This window comes from Ursus americanus, chromosome 18 (genome assembly GCF_024610735.1).
Source record: "Ursus americanus isolate L20-20 chromosome 18, mUrsAme1.1.p, whole genome shotgun sequence".
Lineage (NCBI taxonomy): Eukaryota > Metazoa > Chordata > Mammalia > Carnivora > Ursidae > Ursus > Ursus americanus.
In genome coordinates, this window is record NC_142144.1 from 41,284,588 (window position 1) to 41,297,846 (window position 13,259).

General features: G+C 39.1%; 1 long non-coding RNA gene across 2 annotated transcripts in view; it reads right to left on the minus strand.

The window, feature by feature from the left end:
- Positions 1–13,184, minus strand: part of LOC123781130 (uncharacterized) — a 162,050-nt gene extending 148,866 nt beyond the window's left edge. Inside the window, exons 1-2 of one of the 2 annotated variants that reach the window (XR_006776615.2) lie at positions 12,876–13,184; positions 10,403–10,553 (exon numbers count right to left, since the gene is read on the minus strand). This is a non-coding gene — a long non-coding RNA (uncharacterized LOC123781130). Of the gene's footprint in view, positions 1–10,402; positions 10,554–12,664; positions 12,856–12,875 lie in introns of those variants that run through there. The other variant, XR_006776616.2, reaches the window with a different exon arrangement.
- Between the last annotated feature and the right edge of the window lie 75 nt (positions 13,185–13,259).

Below are 13,259 nucleotides of genomic sequence, written 5' to 3' on the forward strand. Positions count from 1 at the left end.
TGGACAGCTTATCATAGATTTGATAGTGAGCCCCGGATCTTCCTGTGTGTTCACTGCCACAGGTGCCCCAACACCTGGCCTAACATAGCCTAATGGACAGGCCCCAGAGACTTCAGGGATTAACAGATAATTTTGAAAATATGCATTTTTATTTTAGGTTTATGTTAAAACATAATGCATTATGGAAATACATGAACAATTCAACTATCAAAGAAAGAATCTAATAAAACACTAAAACTGAGACACAAAGCTAGGCATTTGGGCCCTTTTTATGTCAAGAAACTAGCAAGTTATCTGGTCATAAACATTATTTTACTTTTTATATTCATCCTCAAGTCAGTCAATGCGTGACTTGGACTACTCACTCCTGGTGATGGAAAAATTATTTCACTTTTGTATAGACTAGATCTTCAGTTTTTAATGATGGCTTCATAGTCAAGTAATCTTACCTAAAAATCAGCAGAAAGCCAAAAAGATATGTGACAAGCTTAAATGCCTTTGCTCTTTACCCTTCTGCATTAGGAAAGTAATTTTTACAAGGCACTGCAGTACACCCTGTATACAGTCATTTTTGGTTTTACAATTGAACTACACAAATGCAAAAGCATTGGTAAGCAGAAGCAAGGCAGACTGTGGTTTTGCATGTGTCTAACAAATACATCATTTCCTTATCAGGTGTCCTTACTTCCCTTACATATATCTCACACAATGGAGTTCACTGTCTTCCGAAAATATAAAGACCTTTGACTTTATAACCTTATACCTAGATCAAAACTCCACTCCAACACTCTTTAGTAATGGGCCCTGAGAAAATTGCTTCACTTCTCTGAGGCTCAATTTCTCACGGGTCTAATGAGGCTAATAAAATCCACCTGACTTGGACTGACCAGATAAGAGGTAACACCTGTGAAGCACCTAGCACAGTGCCAGGCGTATCACAGTTATGACCAAGGTGTAACCGAACTCTTTTTAAACCATTTCATGAAGATCAAATACAGGTTAAGGATAAACTCAAAGAATCTGTTAATTTGGTTTTTGTTACTCTTGTGTTTGCTCATTGGTTTGGTCCTGTTGTTGCTGATGTGATCAGCTGTTTCTCTGGATTAACCAAATCAATCTACTGGGTTGGCTATTAACGGCCATTTACAATTAATCCATATTTAAGGTTTAGGGATAGAAAAATTTTCCCTTCTTCCCTCTAGGTTCTTTGGCTGATCTAATAATTAAATTGACATAAGACAGATTAACAGGAGAAATACAAATTTAATTTCGTATGTACAGGAGCCACACAGATATGAGACTCAAGGGCAAATCCGGCAGTTAAGGCTTATATGCCGACCTGAGCTGAGAAATCAGACAGGGGCCTGGGACTTCAAAAGGGAGAAGGGTAAATAAGAGGACAATAAGAAGAGCAGATGTTTGGTAATTAGATGTTTGCCCTGCCATATAGATAAACTACCCAGATAAAAACCTATCACTGGTAATAGCTCTCTTTCTGGGCCAGATCCCCTATCTAAATTCTTTTAGAAAGCTGAGGGAGAGGTCAAAGTTTTTCTGAAGTCTGCCAGGTCTTGACTGACTTTAGCTCAAGATAATCCATACGCCAAAGTGGCATATTTTCGGGTGGCAAAACTGGCTCCCCTTCAAAGAATAACTACTGGGTGACTTTCTAAGGAATAAAAGATGGAAGTTCGATCCCGAATTCACACTATATACCAGGATAAACTCCGCATAAATCAAACATTTAAAACAAAACATGAAAGAATTATAAGAAATACAGAGAACTTTTTATAACCTTAGAGTAGGGAAGGCCTTTCCAATTATGACTCACAATTTAGGTGTCATAAAACAAACAGAAATATCAACCAATACGGCTACACAAAAATAATACTAAAAAAAAGAAACAAAAAACTATGTGACAAAATCAAAAAACAAATAAAATACTAGGAAATTAATTACAACTCATTCTATAAACAAAGGGCTAATCTCTACAGGATGCAGTTAAGTTGCTGGAAAACAGAACAAAACAAAACAAAACAAAAAAAACCCACACAGACCAAAAATCCAGTAGAAAAAAAATGGCCAAAATATAAAACAGGCGGAAAAAGGAAATGCAAATGATCCTGAAACATATGAAAAGATTTCAAGTGTGATCACAATAAAAGCACAGCAACAACATACTACACTAAGTTACAATATTTCACCTATCACATCTTCGAACATCCAGGTTTGATTAAACATCTGGTTGGCAAATTTGTAGGAATTATGGGCTCTTCATTCCCTACCAGGGGGAGTGAAATAATACCTATGGAGGGAAATTTGGGAATATATTTTAAAATTATAATCGGATTTATTCTAGCATCCTACTTCTGGGAATTTATCTTAAGGATATACCTGTGCACTCAGAAAATCACATGTTACTCATTACAAAATAGTTTGTAATAGCATCAACCTGGAAGCAATTCCCATGTCCACCTAAACGTTACAGTTCAGCCACAGAATGGAATGTTCTGCAGCTCTTACAAAAGAACGAGGAAGGCCTCTACACACTGACACAGAAGGAAAACAGATGGTTGAATGAAAAAAGTACAAAACTGGCCACAGAGTATGAGAATCTTATCACAGAAAGGAAGGTAATATGGATACATAATTATATTTTCCTGCATTTTCATAAAGAGATACCAGATAGACACAAAAAATAAACAGAAGAAAGTGGTATCCTACAAAGGGCAGGAGGAATATAGTGGATGAGGACTAGGGTAGAGCTAGACTTGCCAGTGTATTAATTTTAATATCATTTGGATTTTTTAACATGTTAATGTGTTATCTATCCATTAAATTAACTTTGATTTATTTATTGATTACCTGCTATGTAGAAAGCCTGGTGTTCAGCACTATAGTAACCCTTTCAAACCAGCCACAATGAGTATTTATAAGCATCTATGTGCTAGACATGATGCTCTGCACTCACTGGTGGGAGGTGGGGAAGGAAGAGAACTCATGGTTTATAAGTTACATTGGAATAAGGGTCCCATCTCTGATTTTGTACTGCTTTCCCTCAGGGCCTACCAAGAATATGATCTTAGGTGAGACAAAACACATATGCATAAAAAGATAACTATCAACAGTGTAGAACAGTGCTAAGTAAATACCAAAGGAAAAATGTTCTAGACCAGACCAGGGAAAATCCCATTGGCCGAACCGGTCCAGAAAGGCTTCCAAGGAAGTAGAACTTGAAATGTGTCTTGGGTATCATATAAATTAAATCTTTCTCACAAAAGTTCTTCTGTAGAAAAAGCTTTTTTCAGAACCGTCGTGATTATACTGATTTTTCAGAAGTGGGGGTGGGGGGTGTGAGGAGGTAAGAAGGACATGCCCCATCATTTCTACTCAATTTTCAAAAAATGAAGAACACTGCAAAATTAGTTCTTCCTGTCATCTTAGTCCTTCCTCAAAACAGAATTGGTACACGGAATTAAGAGCTGGATTGAAATTCACAATTTAAAAAGTCTCACTTCTTCATTTTATTCCTCGGCAATTTAAAATTTTTCATCATCTCAAGAAGTTCTTCTCTTTGGCAGCTTTCACGGACGTTTTCTCTGCATGGGTTGACCAGAATCAAGAGAGGAATTTTAAGTTTCTGTTCCTGTCCTACATTTACAAAGGGGTTTCACTTTGTAAATGCTCTTCCAGCCGCAGCAATTAAAGAGGGAACACAACCTAGAAGGAGTAATTTGTCAAGACTCTCAGGATTGTACTGTCCATCTATTACCTGAATGGCCACTTTGACACAGCTTAGCTCGCCCCTGAATGCTTCCCAGGAGGGGAAATCTCTACCACTGTCATCTTGGTGCAACTCTTTCAGGAAGTTCTTATGTTGAGATGGAAAATCTATCTTCAACCTACTGGTTCTACTGCTAGCCTCGGAATCCTGCAGACAAGACAAACTCATCTCACAGGACTCATCTCACAGCACTTAAACGAGTCACTCCAGAAGAATCACCCTCCTTACATTAGTTTGGAGTCAGGGTATAGGGGTGGGGTAGGGAGGGGAGTAAATAATGTTTTGTTGTTTTTGCTGTTTGGTTCTAAACAAGGCCTGATTAGGTTTGCACTGAAATTAATTAGGTAACAATATTTTGATTAACCGCAAAATAGAAATATGACAACATATCACATTAAATGTACTATTTAGTCATCTAGTTAACCAAATTCACTTGAAAAATATTTTCAGAAGTGCATCTTATATGCAAAGTAAGTAGAACAATTGTCTTCTAAGCATGCACCCTGAAGTATTTCAGCAGCTCCCATTATTATATGTCCAAGGTGATCAAAGAAACAATTCAGGAGTGATAAGCAAGAGACAAGACTACTTTTCTCCCACCAGAATTTAAGGCCACAGAGAAATGAGGTCTTTGAACACATTCCTGGAGAATAAGACTTATTTTGAATAAACTGCTGTCACCTAAGTTAGTAACACCCCAAGCAAGTTTTATGGCTCTCTGAGGAAAGAATTAGCCTACTCATTTGGGAATTTAGTGGTGTTCAGAATGCAGAAAGTGACAATGAGGTTGGAAATGAATTGGCTTTGGGGCTTGTTCTGCTATATAAATAATAATGAACCTTTTCCAACAGGAAGTAATGTGAAATGGAAAAAAAAAAATCTGTCCCTAGAGTATAAAATTACCTCATAAACCAATTTGCATTTCTCCACTCCAAGCATATTTTTTGGGAGTTCTACTTAGAGAGAGAAAGCTGCTGAATGATAATTAATTTTAACAAGCACTTGGCAGACCGAGCTGGACAGTACACAAGCTGCCCTAGAGCAAGTATGAATTTGAACTCTACTTTTTACCACATTTTTTTCCCAGCATGACAATATGTGGGCATGAAAATGATCGGGACTTCAACTTTACTTTGTTCTTTCTTTTTTTCTTCATTTGGATTTTTCTTTCTTTTAATTTAACTTGAATACACAAGCAGTTTGTAAACACAGTTAAGAAATGTGGGAGATAATTGGATCTTCATGTAGCAACGCCGGAAGGGTATTAGGTATTTGCTATTCATCAAAGGGACCACTTGTTTTTCTTTTCTTTTTTCCCAACGTTCGGAAAAGAAATGTACACATCTCCTGGCTTATAATGTATAGTTCATTAGTGGAAAAAGTGCTTTAGAATGAGATCTTTATGTCATTTCCCATGCAATATTTTCATTCTTTCTTAAAGCATGATTTGGTAAAAGCAAGTGATAGTCTTGAGATGTGAGCACTATGTCTCTTTTATATCCCTGCACATGGAATACGGGCAAGCAAATAAGAAGTCATTTCTGAAGAGGAAAATAAATTTTCAGAGAACTAATACTATGATTTGATAGTAATAACTTACCTCTCATCTATCTGTCTAGTTTATTGTTCTACACTAATTTATTTGTGCATGGCTATAGCTTTATAATTTATATGAAAAGGTGCAAAATCTTAATTATGGAAAAAAAGACATTCTGTAATTTCCCAAGCAAGCTACTAAAAAGATGAATATCTCTCTATGTATTTTCAGATGAAAAACAATGACATGATAATCCATCCCTCCTTGTATTTTTGAAAACAGAATTAACTACCTGTGCCTCAATTGCTTGCTCTCACAAAGAAATAATTAACCTTCATGATTAGCAACTCATCAAATTCCATTACTTCTATAAAGGCAATACTTTTTTATCTTTCATAATCAAATTTAAGCTCATAATTAATGCCATGGGTAAAACTGCAGGTTAAAAATAATGTGTCTGAATTCCTTATCCTCTTCCTTTGGAAGTATATGAAATGTTTACTCTATCTAGAAATCTTGATGCTTAAGTGGCTTGTTATTTTTGTCACCTACAAACACGATAATATTCAAATTAAGCTTTTCCTTATCAGGATCTCCCTTGATCATGCGCCACTTTGGAGCTTAGCAAATTTCTGCAAAGTCAAATCTATGCACCAACTGAAAGAATTTTCTTAATTTATTCTTGATTCTGATGGGAACCCTCTTAAATTGCACTCAACATTTACTGAGACTCTAACATAAGCAAGGCATTATGCCAAGAAGTAGGGCACACAGGTGAGTAAGATGAGGGCCTTGGGAAGCTTTTAATCTAGTGAGGACACAGACTATATTTACTTTATGTTGATAAAGGGGAAAGAGTTCTCACCTGGTTGCTAGCATACAAAGGTGTTACGGATCTGCCCCAAACTAAAGGTATGACCTTGAGAAAGCTTGTTATTGCCCTCTCAATCTCTTCTTCATCTGTAAACTAGGCATTAGGATTACATTTATTCAACAAACACCGACCAAGCATCTACCACGTGATAATAGTGGCTAACCCTAATGAGCAATTACCATGGGCAGGTATCAGGGTAAACATTTAATATGCATTATCATTTAATCCTCAAAGCAATCCCATTTTCAAGAGGAGGAAATTGAAGCTCAAAGATGTTAAGTAAATTGCCCAAGAATACAAAGTAGCTGAGCCAGGATTCAAATCTAAGCTTGGCCTGACTCCAAACCTGGTCCCTTTAAACAGTACATCATGTCGTTGCCACCATTTCTAATAGTTTCTAATTTCTTTATTACTAAGTCTTTTATTTTAATCCCAGTGTAGTTAATATACAGTGTTATGATAGTTTCAGGTGTACAATATAGTCACTCAATAATTCTATACATTACTCAGTGCTCACCATAAGTGATGAGGGAACAGAAGGCAAGCTGAGGACAAAACACAAGCTGACACCCTGCAACCTCTCCCCACCCCCACTTCTGGGTGGGATATGTAATGTTCCTCCAGAAAGTTCCCAACTATCTTCATGTTGATGCCTACCTAAGGAACAAACAACTTAACTTGACAATGGCAAGGCCTCTGGTATCCTGTGAGTTGTCTTTAACATATGAAAATCCAGGGGCGCCTGGGTGGCACAGCGGTTAAGCATCTGCCTTCGGCTCAGGGCGTGATCCCCGGTGTTCTGGGATCGAGCCCCACATCAGGCTCCTCCGCTGGGAGCCTGCTTCTTCCTCTCCCACTCCCCCTGCTTGTGTTCCCTCTCTCGCTGCCTGTCTCTATCTCTGTCAAATAAATAAAATCTTTAAAAAAAAAAAAAAAAATGAAAATCCTTTTGAAACCTCCTTTTTTCCTTAACTCTCCCATCCCCATAGTATATAATCAGCCACCCCTCACAGCCCCAGGGCAGCAGCTGACATTTTGCACCAAAGACATCTCAAGAATTCCTTCTTGGTCATGACTCCGGACTCCATCCCACTGAACCTCACCTATATTCCACAACCTCATCATAAGTATACAAATAGATTCTAATTTCAATATTACATGATGATTATTTACCCTAAAATTGTAAAATGTAATTATAAACAGTTTGATTTTTATATTAATAGCAGAGGGGTGGAGGTCAAGAGTACACAGCAGAATGGCACACTGATTCCAACCAGGGAAACCCAAGGAGACTCCCTGGAGGAGGCAGCATGTGGCTGCAGTTAGTAAAATTTCCTCACACAGGGGCGCCTGGATGGCTCAGTCGTTAAGCGTCTGCCTTCAGCTCCGGGCGTGATCCCGGCGTTATGGGATCGAGCCCCACATCGGGCTCTTCCGCTATGAGCCTGCTTCTTCCTCTCCCACTCCCCCTGCTTGTGTTCCCTCTCTCACTGGCTCTCTGTCAAATAAATAAAATCTTTAAAAAAAAAAAAAAAAAAAAATTTCCTCACACAAAATTGGAGGGGTAAGGGCTTTCCAGGCCGAGAGAACTAGCTGAGTGGTCACAAAGCAGTAAACATTCATAGACCTGTAAGAAATTAGTGGAAAGGGCAGAAAGAATGAGGCCTTGAAAATTCAGCTCAAGCCAGATTGTGGAGAGGCTTTAGTCAGTAAGGACCCTGCAAACTCTGGGAAATAGGCAGCTACTGAAAGTTGTAAATGAGAGCTAAATGATTAGTACCTTTTTGTTTTGAGCTTATTTCTTTGTTGTTTTTAATTATTTACAACCAATAAGAACAGATAGCAAGGCTGTCAAACACAAGATGAACATACAAAACTAGTGACACTAAACACTAGCAACAAATAATTTTAAATGTCATTTTCGAAGAAACAATTTTTAATAGCAATACAATTAAAATATAACTTGGGGAAAATCTCAAAAAATATGAGAAGTGTCTTTTCCACAAAAATTATAAAACCTAAGGGGTGCCTGGATGGCTCAGCCCATTGAGCAGCTCCCTTTGGCTTAGGTCATGATCCCAGGATCGGGCCCACATGGGGCTCCTTGCTCAGTAGGGAGCCTGCTTCTCCCCTGCCTGCTGTTCCCCCTGCTTGTGTTTGCTCTCTCCCTCTCTCTTTCTCTCTCTGTGTCAAATAAATAAATAAAATCTTTTTTAAAAATTATAAAACCTAATTTAAAAAATATGAGAAGTTGTAAGTAGAGAGATATGCCATCCTTATAAATGGAAAAACAATAAATTGGCTTATAAATTCAATGCAACTCCAATGAAAATCTCAGAAAGCTTATTCTTGGTAGAGGCCAGTCGGTCCTTAGTCACATGGAAAAGAAAGGTCAGTTTTGTCAAGATAATTTTGAAGCAGAAAAAGAGTAGATGTCAAAAGCCCACAGATGTCAGATTAAGAGGTACAAATTTCCAGCTATAAAACAAATAAGGCACAGAGATGAAAAATACAGCATAGGGAATATAGTCAATAATACTGTAATAACCGTGTGGTGACAGATGGTGACTACACTTATTGTGGTCAATAACGAGTACTATACAGAATGTCGAATCACTATGTTATGCTCCTAAAACTAATTTAACGTTGTATGTCAACTCTATTTCAATAATTAAAAAAAAAAAAAAAAAAAACACCAGATGTCAAACATTTTAAAACTGGGTGACCTGAGACTGCCCCAAGGACTCTTATGGTTTTCTATTTCTTTTTTGGGTTAAAGAAATAGTGTGGAGAAGGGGGTAGGAAAGATGACACTGATGACAAAAAGACATGAGCTCCTCACCCACTTTAAATCAAAGTGACCCTGAACCTTTAACACAGTGATTCTGACTCATAAAGTCAAAAGCTATTTTCAAAAGAAGCCCTCGAAAGACAGGGGCCTGGCTCGAAGGTCAACAATGCAGAGTCGTTGGAGTAAAGTTTCAATCAGCCAGCTGGCATGTGCTAATCACCTGGTATGTGCCAAAGACAAAGGAGTCAGGAGATGAAATTGTAAGCACACCGCCCTGGGTAGAGGCAGGAGTCACACATGAAATAGCTAGAGAAAATACTTTTAAAAGCAACATACTAGTGAGTGTAGTCAAGTACAAGTATAAACGAGAAAATGCTGAGAGCTGCCAGTGGGGGTAACCACAGGCAGACGGGCACCAGGAGACGTTGTGAAACGGGCCTGGAAGGTGTATGGCTATAGGAGTCACTGTGGTTGAATGCTGCTGCTCTTGTGCCACTGGTCCACTGTCACTCATGCATTATAAGAGGACAGCACCAAAACTATCACTCTGTACTACCCACTGCATCTAAATTCCATCAAATTACGACAAACTTATCAAGATGTAACTTCAAAATCTGTCTTCCCCTATAAGAAACTGGCTAAAGATCTTGTCTAAGATTTAAAAAATTGGTAGGCTTGTCTTCCTACTTGTTCTCTTTCTCGTGCATTCTTATGATGCTGCAATTAGCTAGTAATTTCTTCTCCCTTGGGACTCTTTATTTTGGGCCTTAGAATTCACAACTGTTGCTTGTGAGGTACAGAGCACCAGCATGGAGGAAGAAACAGAGGTTAATACCTGGTGAAGGATGCGATTCCCCTCATTGAGAAGCTTATTGTTTATAGAATGGTGAGTCCCAGAAGAACCTGAAAATATACATGAGATCCTAATGTTCCCTCACAGGAGTGTTGCTTACATTATCCATCATTAGAACAGACATGGACCCACAAGAGCTTTCTAAACCATTTATATCACACTGGCTCACAGAACTAACTTAATACATCCAATAACCTTGGGGCGCCTGGGTAGCGCAGTCGTTAAAGCGTCTGCCTTCGGCTCAGGGCGTGATCCCGGCGTGCTGGGATCGAGTCCCACATCGGGCTCCTCCGCTATGAGCCTGCTTCTTCCTCTCCCACTCCCCCTGCTGTGTTCCCTCTCTCGCTGGCTGTCTCTCTGTCACATAAATAAATAAAAAAAATAAAAAAATAAAAAAAAAAAATACATCCAATAACCAAGATTCCACTGCAAGTACCTCGATTGGGTGTTGGCTCATTCATCTTCCAACCAAAAGGTAATGTACCATAAAGTGCATATTGATAAGTCTCCAATGATTAAGGCAACCACATAAAATCTCATTACGTAAGAGAAATTAAACTCACTGTGGTTTATATAGCAATATTCCTCATCCATGTCCGACCTCAGATAGTTCGCATGCCAGTCACAGTTAAATCTAATTTGCTGTAATCCTGGTAAATGGGAGGTAATCAACAAGACCTCAACTCCAGCTCCAAAGCAGCACAGAAGACATTTCTGAAACACATTAATAAAGAGTGAATGGGGAGAAGGTTTCCTAACAATAACTGACATTTGTTATGTACCAATAATGTTCCCTGGGTTCTGGTATTCTATTTATCAGAATTATAAGTATGTACACAGTTTAAGAGATTTATCTGATGTTTGTTATGTCTGTTATGTCTTCTGTTATTTTTGCACGGTTACTAAATTGAGATTAGAGCCACCATTTTTGAATGGGGTATTATTCTAAATCCTTAGCTTACTTGATCTCAGCTCAGCCTCACAACAACCCCATAGGAAATTGTTCTGGTTGCCACTTTGTAGCTAAGGAAACTGAGGCAAAAGAAGTCACATGTTACCCGAAGTCTCACAACTAATCAAAGGCAAAGACAATACTTATATTAGTTCTGATTCCAGAGCCCAACCTCTTAACTATTCACTGCTCCCCTAGTTGTAGTTACTTTTTGTATGATTGTTCATTAATATGTGGATAGGTGGATAGCTCAAAAAATTCTAAAGAGAGTCTTGGGATTCTGGTTGGAAATGGAGGACTAGGAATCTTGCTTGAAGAAATATTTCAATAGCAAAATTTCTATTTTCACTACATGGCAAGTTATTTGGGGTGGTTTGTTTGGGCTGATTGACAGAGTTTAGAGGAGGAGATAAGGGTTAAAGCCCTCCCAAGCCAACCTTTGGTGCTGCTAATATAGATCACATTACTATGTATTTAGTACCATTTTCTCTTTGGTTCCGAGGAAGGGGTATCTGTCCTACATCACACCTTCAAATGTAAAATGTTATATCATATAAGTACTATGGATCACAGTACTAAGTCATAATTACTTTTTCCCAATTGATTTTTTTTGCTCTGATCCACTGAAAGACATACAAGCTACTGCTACACAATGCCTAAATAATTGATTACTTGTGGGGGAAAAATTCACATCCACTAGCCACAAAACATCATGTGTACAGGGCCACTTTAATTATATATCTTATTTCTTATGGTCATGCAGAATTTAGAAAGCACAGTTGTTCTAAAGTTGATACTGTACAAGGCGCCTAGGTGGCTCAGCTGTTAAGCATCTGCCTTTGGCTCAGGTTGTGATCCCAGGGTCCTGGGATCGAGCCCCGCATCGAGCTCCCTGCTCGGCAGGAAGCCTGCTTCTCCCTCTCACACTCCCCTTGCTTGTGTTCCCTCTCTCGCTCTCTCTGTTAAATAAATAAATAAAATCTTTAAAAAAATAAAGTTGATATTGCACAAAACCCAAAACCTGTTGGAGACTAGGGAAATTATTTTGTATATAGGCAAAATTTTGAAGTATGAAAAACTGTTTCTGACACAATATATTATCCTTTCCCAAGCACTTAATCCGAGTCTCAATTTTACTCTAAACTGGATTTGTTGGTATTATCCCCTATAGGTGTTACCTGAGAAACCTGTCATCAATTTAATACCAGCCTAATGTGCTCAGGTCTCAGTGGGCTCTGAAACTACACAAAACTGGAGGACGACATCTATACCCTAAACATGTTAGGAGAATTAAGCACAATTCTTTACCTAGACCAAGGAGCACCTTACCAGACACGCAAAAGGAACTAGATAAATGGTAGTTATTTGGTGCTATAAGCTATACAGCACTGACTGGGTAAGGGGTCTAATTCTGCAAAGGGTAGAGGTTTGAGGAAGTCATTTGTGTATTTATTCTTCCTTTTCTTCCTCAGTGAGAAAGATGCGCTGTATGATTTTTAATATGAAAAATGCTAAGTGCCATTTATCTGTAGCATGAATATATACACTTGCAGACCGAAAGGCTAATTAATTCGAAGTTGAAAAATAAACCATACAGCACATCAAATAGAATGGTAAAGTACATTATCAAAGTTTAAAAAATCCCAACTCGTCCACATTGTGCAACTAGCAAACGTGATGTTTAAAAGTGTAAAAATCAAGCGTAAGAAAATTTTTGCATGTAAAGAAGACAAACTTGTGTTGACTACGTATTGTGGAAAAAGGAAATTACCTAACCAGACTTGGGGTGGAGTCACAGCCCACTTAATTGTGTCATAAGGAAAAAAATAAATCCATTAATTCAACATACACTTGTTGGGCGCCCGCTACCTACCAAGCACAAACAAAATCATTCACAACTACCAACTCGGCTTTCTCGGGGCCGGCAGCCTTCCCCACTAAAAACAGTACTGTCTCGGCTAACACCTTACTCAACATTTTCACGAAGCAAGTCAGGGAACAAAGGGATGGAGCAAGTTTGGCCCTCCCCCTTCCACAGGCCTCGCGCGTTCACGTAACCTCAAATCGAAAACTCCAAAACGTACCTACGGTGTCCCACGAGGCAACGAAAATTAAGGAGCAACTTCTTCCGCCCACGTGAAAGATGGCGCTTGACGCGTCAACCATCCCTGCTGCCCGGTTGCTTCCCTTCGGAGGCGGGGTCCAGAGAGAGCAGGAGGCGTGTTCTTAGGAGGTGTGTGCTTTCGTTTTCCTCACCCTTTCTCCCCTCCCCTTGCTCTCATTGTATTCGTTGAAGGTGATGGGCGAAAGATTGGGTAAAATTTACCCAGAAGAAGAGCACCAGGTGAGAAACAACCACGGCGTGAAGCGAGCTCGGGGTCGGGACGCGCGCGAGGGGCTGGGACCGGGGGCGGGGCTAGGGGAGGGGCGGGGCGGGGCTAGGGGAGGGGCGGGGCGGGGCTAGGGAG